The sequence below is a fragment of the Quercus robur genome, chromosome 2 (genome assembly GCF_932294415.1).
Source record: "Quercus robur chromosome 2, dhQueRobu3.1, whole genome shotgun sequence".
Classification (NCBI taxonomy): Eukaryota; Viridiplantae; Streptophyta; class Magnoliopsida; order Fagales; family Fagaceae; genus Quercus; species Quercus robur.
This window is the reverse complement of record NC_065535.1, coordinates 63,616,256-63,623,595: the sequence shown is the minus strand read 5'-3', so window position 1 is coordinate 63,623,595 and position 7,340 is coordinate 63,616,256.

Below are 7,340 nucleotides of genomic sequence, written 5' to 3'. Positions count from 1 at the left end.
TGTGTGTTATTCAGAATGGATTAAATAGGAGAGAGAGAGAGAGAGAGACATAATTTTTTGGTTAAATTACCAATAAGACCTTTTACTTTTGTTTAAAATTCAATTCAGTACTTTAATTTTTAATTAATTTAATTCAATTCTATCATTCCATTAGTTTTTGTCAAAATTGAGCTATTAAGGACCATGCACCTCAAAATAATGTAATTTTGTATTGAACAACGTTGAGAATTAACGGTACAATTCTAATAGAGATTGACGAAAAGACTAAATAGTACAAAATTAAAAATTAGAGAACTAAATTGAACGAAAGTGAAAGTAGATGACTAAATTAAATTTTAAACATAGTTAAAAGGTGCAATTTGTAATTTAATAAATTTTTTATTAATTAATTAATTAATCAAAGAGTGAATAAAATATGTGAAATTAATACTTTTTCCTATAGAGATATGATAAATTTTATAATTTATAATATTAGTTATACAATAATTACTCTTTGCTATCAAGGTAGCTAGTATATTAACTGATTTCTTTTTATACCTATTTGGGATTTGAATCCAAATTTCTTAATGACAAGATACTTTTTTTTTTTTTAGAAACAAATACACACACAAGAGAGAGAGAAAATGATTCTAACACAAAGACATACCACAATTCTACTCAATAATGACAAGATACTTAATCAATTGATTTTATTGCCATCCTTCAAAACTTAACTAACATCATTTTCATTACTTAATCATGTAAAGGCTAATCAGCTCATGGGTAAAAGGGGGAAAATAAAGATTGTTATTTTTGTTAATCAATTAATTGAGAGTACAATAAGTGTTTTTTTTATATATATTATTATCTAGAAATCAGAGAGTACAAAAAGTGGGTGAAAGATCACAAAAAGTTAAGTCCCAAAGTTAGTAAATAAAAAAGAATACTCATCTTCAACGTAGTTGAGGCACATTTAAAGTCAAGAGACAACCCATGTAATGAAAAAAAAACCTTTAGCCGCATACACCCTTTCAGCTAATAATTATTGTCCATTTTTTTTTTGGGGAGGGGTCTACTTCCCTAAGGATATTAGGTCAGTATTGAGTGTATTTATTTACTATAAATAGGGGAGTGCTCATATCATGTGACATAAATTCTATTCTATGATATTTGGTTCTTAAAAAAAATAAAATTTATGATATTTTTGAAGGGGGTAATTTGGTAATAATAGGTAAATGGAGTCACATTGTTCTCCCAACCCATGCCCTTGAATCGGTCCCTTTAATCACGCATTAATTCCTCTTGTATTCATACACTAGACTTTGACTACCTTTTCCCTCGATTATTGGCTTTATTCTATTTCTCAGGTTTTGGTTTTCTTATATTTTCTTAATTTGCTCCTTACTCTGTTCTGCTTGGATAAGGTTTTAACAAGTGTTGTTTTCATTACACTTTAAAACATAACAAAAAGTTTATATTGACCACGATATCACGTTTGCTACTTGTAGGATTTTTATTTAATATTCTTTTTTTTCATTTTGCGGCTTCCAATTATTGTCCTATAAAACATGACGATTTTTAGAGAAACCTGCACCCAAAATTTTTTGTTTGTGTAACAAATATCTTTCATTTTTCTCCAATTTTATCCTTATTTACTATTACGTATTACAAACTAACTTTTCCTTTATTAATTCTAAGAGCACTTACTTAAGTCCATGCATAATAGTATAAGGGGTAAATTTTGCACATCCAATTCTAAAAATCATTCACTTCAGTCTGTATTAATTTGTGTAAAATAAGATGCAAGTTTTAGTAACCATGTAAATATACATGGTTACTATTCACATGCAAATCTATTTTTTATTAATACTTCTTTACTAATATAAACAAAGAGAGAGGGAGAGTGAGAGATGATTTAAGAGGGTAATAAAAAATTGCTAAATATATATATATATATATATATATATATTTGATGAAATATAATGTAAAATATATAATTTGATATAAGTGTTTTCAAAAATTGGTTGTATACGGAAAAAGAAAAAAGAAAAAAGGTTCTTATGTTAAAATAGACATGAATTTTTTGCACGAGGTGATTTGAATGTTCTAAGATATATGTGGATTTCAATTAACTTAATTGATAAAATATTTTATTTGATTTGAGGTTTGAACCCTGCTTACGTTAAAAACTGATTGATGTTTTGACCTAACGATAAAGAATAATCATCATAGAACAAACATTATCATAAGTTGAAATTGAATTGTATCTTAAAAAACAATAATAAAAAACCATGTATATGAATATGATGCCCATAATTGATGCACATTATATATTTTTTAGGGTTGTGTTAACGGACACCGTAAGGTGTCCATTAACAACAACTTTTTGACTTTTTTTGTACAGTTATTTTTGTCTTTTTTTACAGTTTTATGTCATTTTTTTCAGTGTGGGGCTAATTTTATAGAGAGAAAAAAATATTAAAATAACTTGCAAGACCATTTTTATATCCTTTTCTTTTGTTTATCTATTTTTTTATTAAATGGGATCTACCTTAGTACAACCTTAACAAGCACCGGTGCAGTGCTTGCCATTTTTTTATTAGAAGGGTTTTTGCTGTTAGATAAGTCATTACCGTATTCAACTAGTAACAAACAAGTACTTGTACAATATGTTATTGTTTTTTTCCCCCAAAAATGTTTGGAAATATGCTTAACATCAGCAAAAATATTTTTATTAGATAATGGGGCTTTTCCTAGTTCTCTTTACGTGCACGCGAGGAGGGGAGGTTTCAATGATTTCCAAAAATAACATGGTCAGTGTGGTCATGGTGATGATGGCTCTCTTGGACTAGTATTGCCCTAACAAAAATTGTGAATCTCATGCTCCAACCCCCTCTATTTTATTCTTTACTCCTTTATTTATTTTACTAATTATTCTTTACATCTTTCAATTCATCTATATATGTTTCACCAAACTTCCTACATAGGTCTTACATTTTTTATTTAGTCAAAAAGATAAGGGGATCAGCCAACAGCCCATGAATCTGCTATATCTTATTTGACATAACCATAATAACTCTCTAACCCTTTTGATTGCACTCATATGCAGTAACCTTTTTGGCAAACTTGAAAATGGCTTTAGAAAATGGCCATATACTACTGGTTGAGAAAATATGTATGGATTTATCACTTTTTGTGAAATATTTAGCAATTTATTACTTTTTTGAAACTTGAGTTTGCCGTGTAACTCGAGTTCTTTGAAAAAATAGCCTTCAAATTTGTCGTGTTATTTTTTATAGAACTTGAGTACCTTGGAAAACTTAAGTTCCCATTTAGTGATAGATCTCTACATATTTCAGAAACAGTGATAGATTGCAAAATATTTTAAAAAACAATGCTATTTGACTATTTTGGCCTTTAGAAAATTGTATTATATATTAGTATTTCTAACTTTGTTTCCAAGATTAGTTGGCATACATATGCATTTCCTAATGCTATAGAAAAGATAAATAAAAAGAAGTCAAGAATTTTTTAATTCTGTGATAATTATTGATCTCTTTTTTGGAAAGTCAATTTTCAAATCTCCATTCCCTCACTTTTCGTAACAAATTATAAATAAATAAAAATGTTAGAAAAGAATGAAGCATTAGTGTAATTTAACACAATGCCCAAAATGGAAATTAACCTATTTGTTTTGTTTTTGTTCTTGTTCCTTTCTTTTATATTTAGATAATATCAATTAAAAAAAGAAATTGGATAGTATGAATTAGTTTTTGACATCACAAGTGGGACATTGGTTCCTACTTCTTAAAAACATTAACAAAATAAAAAAGAAAAAGAAAAACAAGAAAAAGAAAAGAAAAGTAGCATGGCAAAATTTTCATTGAAATGGTATTATTCGTACCTGATACTTTGATATGAAAGAAAAAGGGCAAAGATAAAAAACACCGGTAAAAATATAAAGATATTGTGTATAGAAAGTCACAGTTTTTAATAGACAAAATATTATATGACAAAAGATGTCGTATGTATCAAAAGGGAAATACCCTTTTTTTTTAGGTAGCGTCAAGAGGGACATATATGGTACGCAGTTACGCAAAGCAATGAATCTAGTTCAGGCCAGAACAGAAGAGAAATGTGAAGACCTGCTAAGATGTACATTGCAATTATTATAAAAGTTTGTATAAGCTAGATATGGTGGATAAAAACAAAGATATAATGAATACATGGATATAGTGGTAGACTAGGTGGAGAAGAAGACGAGAAAGTAATTATGGTATTTATGACATTATGGTAAAGCATAGAAAAGCAAAGCAGAGAGTGGTTGACACTGCAGCATAGCCAAAAAGTGTGGTTGGTTCGAAGTTCAACAATGGATGAGGGGCCTTGGATTAAGGCCTATAACACTGTACCACTGGCAGTTAATGAAGATGGAGTGAGAAGAACAATAAAATACAGAGAAAAAAAAGTGTTTGAGTCACTTTCAAATAGTCAATGCTAGCTTCTCTCTTTAGAAACCTACATGTATGTACCTTGAAATGCTCATGTGTAAGACCGTTATGTACCTTGAAATGCTCATGTGTAAGACCGTATCTTTATACTCTTTTATAATATATTATCTCTTTTTAACTAAAATGATAATAATATTAAAAAAAAAAACCCCCATTTTTTCATTTAGGGCACCTCACATAAAAACATACTTGTCTAAGACCCCAAAAAAAAAATCCCCATGAAACTTAACCTTTATTATGGTTATGAATTCCAAGGTAATAACAGATAGAGTTGGTCCAGTGATTCTTTTTTTTTTTTTTTTTGACAACTTGGTCCAGTGATTCTTAAGTCGTGATAAGATGTTGAGTGCATCTTGTAGCCACTTATAAAGAATTAGGTTAGAAATGCATTCAATGCATTAATAGATTAGACAAGTTAGGATGTAGATTCGTCTCATTATTTGAACATGTTCAGTGTATTAATACACTAGACACAAGTTGTGTTTTAAATAACTTTATTATTTCTGTAATTTACACATGTTTAGAAAATAGTCAAATACTCAAAAAATTTGTACACCAAGAAATTATAAAAAATAATAATAATAAATAAATAAATAGTAACGTTGGAAATGGAATGTAATGATGTAAAGACTTGAATTAAGAAAGCCTGGTGGTAGTGATTAGCTTTTTACATTTAAAGTAGTGGTGGTCTCTTTTGACTCAAATGATTCAAGGAAGCTTCTCGCGCGCTTTGCTTGTAATAATGCCTACTGATCTCTTTCTTCTTACGTTTACTCATTCAAAAAGTTTCTGTGTGAGGACCTGAAAGTATCTATCAGACTCAGATCCACAGTTTCTTAGAGATCATATAGCCGTGAATAGTGGTTATTCTGCTAAGCATACGTGCCATTGTTAGGCCCTCACGTCACTGTCCAATCGATGCATCCAAGCAACGTTGACCATATATGGCTTTGAAATCAAATTCGGGGACCATGCAAATTTAAATCTTCTGCTTAATTTGCTTATTTTATTCGCATGCTTTTTGCAGCTCAATCTCGTTTGAAGGAATTGCTTGGAAGGCTATACTATACACAGGACGCAGCCATTTATATATATATATATATATATATATATATATATATAAAGAATTGATGATCCAATAGAATTACAGAAGTCTTCATTTCTTGTTTTTTCAACTAAAATGGTTAGGGTTTTCTCAGTAACAAAAGCCATTATGTTTTTCTGATTTTCGTTAATTTTTTTTTTTTTTTTTGGGTTGAAAGCTCACTAGTATAAATACTAGGATGAGTTTAAACCCCCAAATTTTAAATTACGATTAGATTGCTTTCAATTTACTCTAAACAATGCAAAATAAGAGTAATAAATGCATAATCAATCGAAATTACTAACTAGTGCATGCAGGGTCGGCCCTAGGCTTAGGCCAATTAGGCCACTGCCTAGGGCCTCCTTACTAGAGAAGGCCCCAAATTTGGGGGCAAAATTTTTATTTATTTATTTATTTTTATATATAAATATTTTTGGAAGATATTAAAACATTTTAGATTACATTTTTTTTTTCACTATTAAGAAAGCTCAAAGAATTAAGTAATGTTAGAGATAGAGATAAGACAAATTTAAATAAATAGGTCTTATAAATAGACGTGTTACTAATCACAAGTAATTCAAATAGGAAAATGTTAAAAATACAATAAATTTTACTACATAACTTTTATTTATTTAATTATTTTTATACAAGATAAAAATATACTTTAGCTTAATTTAAGTGTGTATGTGTGCGAAACTCTCTTCTAGAGACTTAAATCTCGGCCATTGCCCCCCACACCCGACAAAAACTTATACTTGTGGAATGATCACTGCACCAAAGGTGCGTGGTGGTCTCCATAACAAAATTTGATGTGACAATGAATATAATAGGTAGATTTTAACAAACTATTGAATGCATTTTTGAATGAATATTTGTGATTGGTGATATATATTTGTAATTCTCATGTTGTAAATTTTATAATATTTCTAGTATTTTTTTAAGCCTTATGTCATTGATCACATTCATTACAACACCAATTTGTAGTAAAATTTGTTATAACTTTAGCATTTTCTCAAAAAAAAATCATATTAAAGAGTAAAAAAAATGGATTTAAAAAAATTATTATATAAAATGTTAGTTAAATATTATTTAAGTGATAACATAAAGACCCCATTTGAAAATTTCGTTTTAGGCCTTGGAAATGCTTGAGCTGGCCCTGAGTGTATGGATAAATATAATTGAAAATTAATTAAAAGTAGTACGGGAAGAGATGAGCAAACACAAGATAATAATGGAATGTGTTATAGAAGAGGAAAACCGAAGAATCCGGTGGAAAAACCTCTCCACGTGGCCCGACAAGCTAAAATGAACCACTAGCAAATCAGTTGGAGTATATGAATATAAATAGACCCTCCAAGCCTAATTTACCCATTGTTCTCTCAAACTCCAGTTACCAACGGGCTTCACTGAGTCTTGTCTTTGCTAGCTTCCTAGATCTCGCAATCATCACCAATTGCTCCTACCAAAGATTGGCATGAATCTAGTGCTTCCTAAATGCTCCAAATCAACTCTCTACATTCTGAATGGGTGTGAATTGTGTCTGGGCTAAGTTTCTCTCATAGGATAAGGAAATTAAGAGAGATGAAAGTAAAGAAAACTAAGAGAAATGTACAGATGATTATTGGTTTGCAATTTCTTATTCTCTAATGTGTTTCTAGGGTTTTCTCTCTAAAACTTTTTTTCCAATTTTGTAGGCAATATGGGCTTTTATAGTGTGGGTAAAGAAAGAAAGGAAACACAATAAAATAGTTGTCAATGGCCTTTCA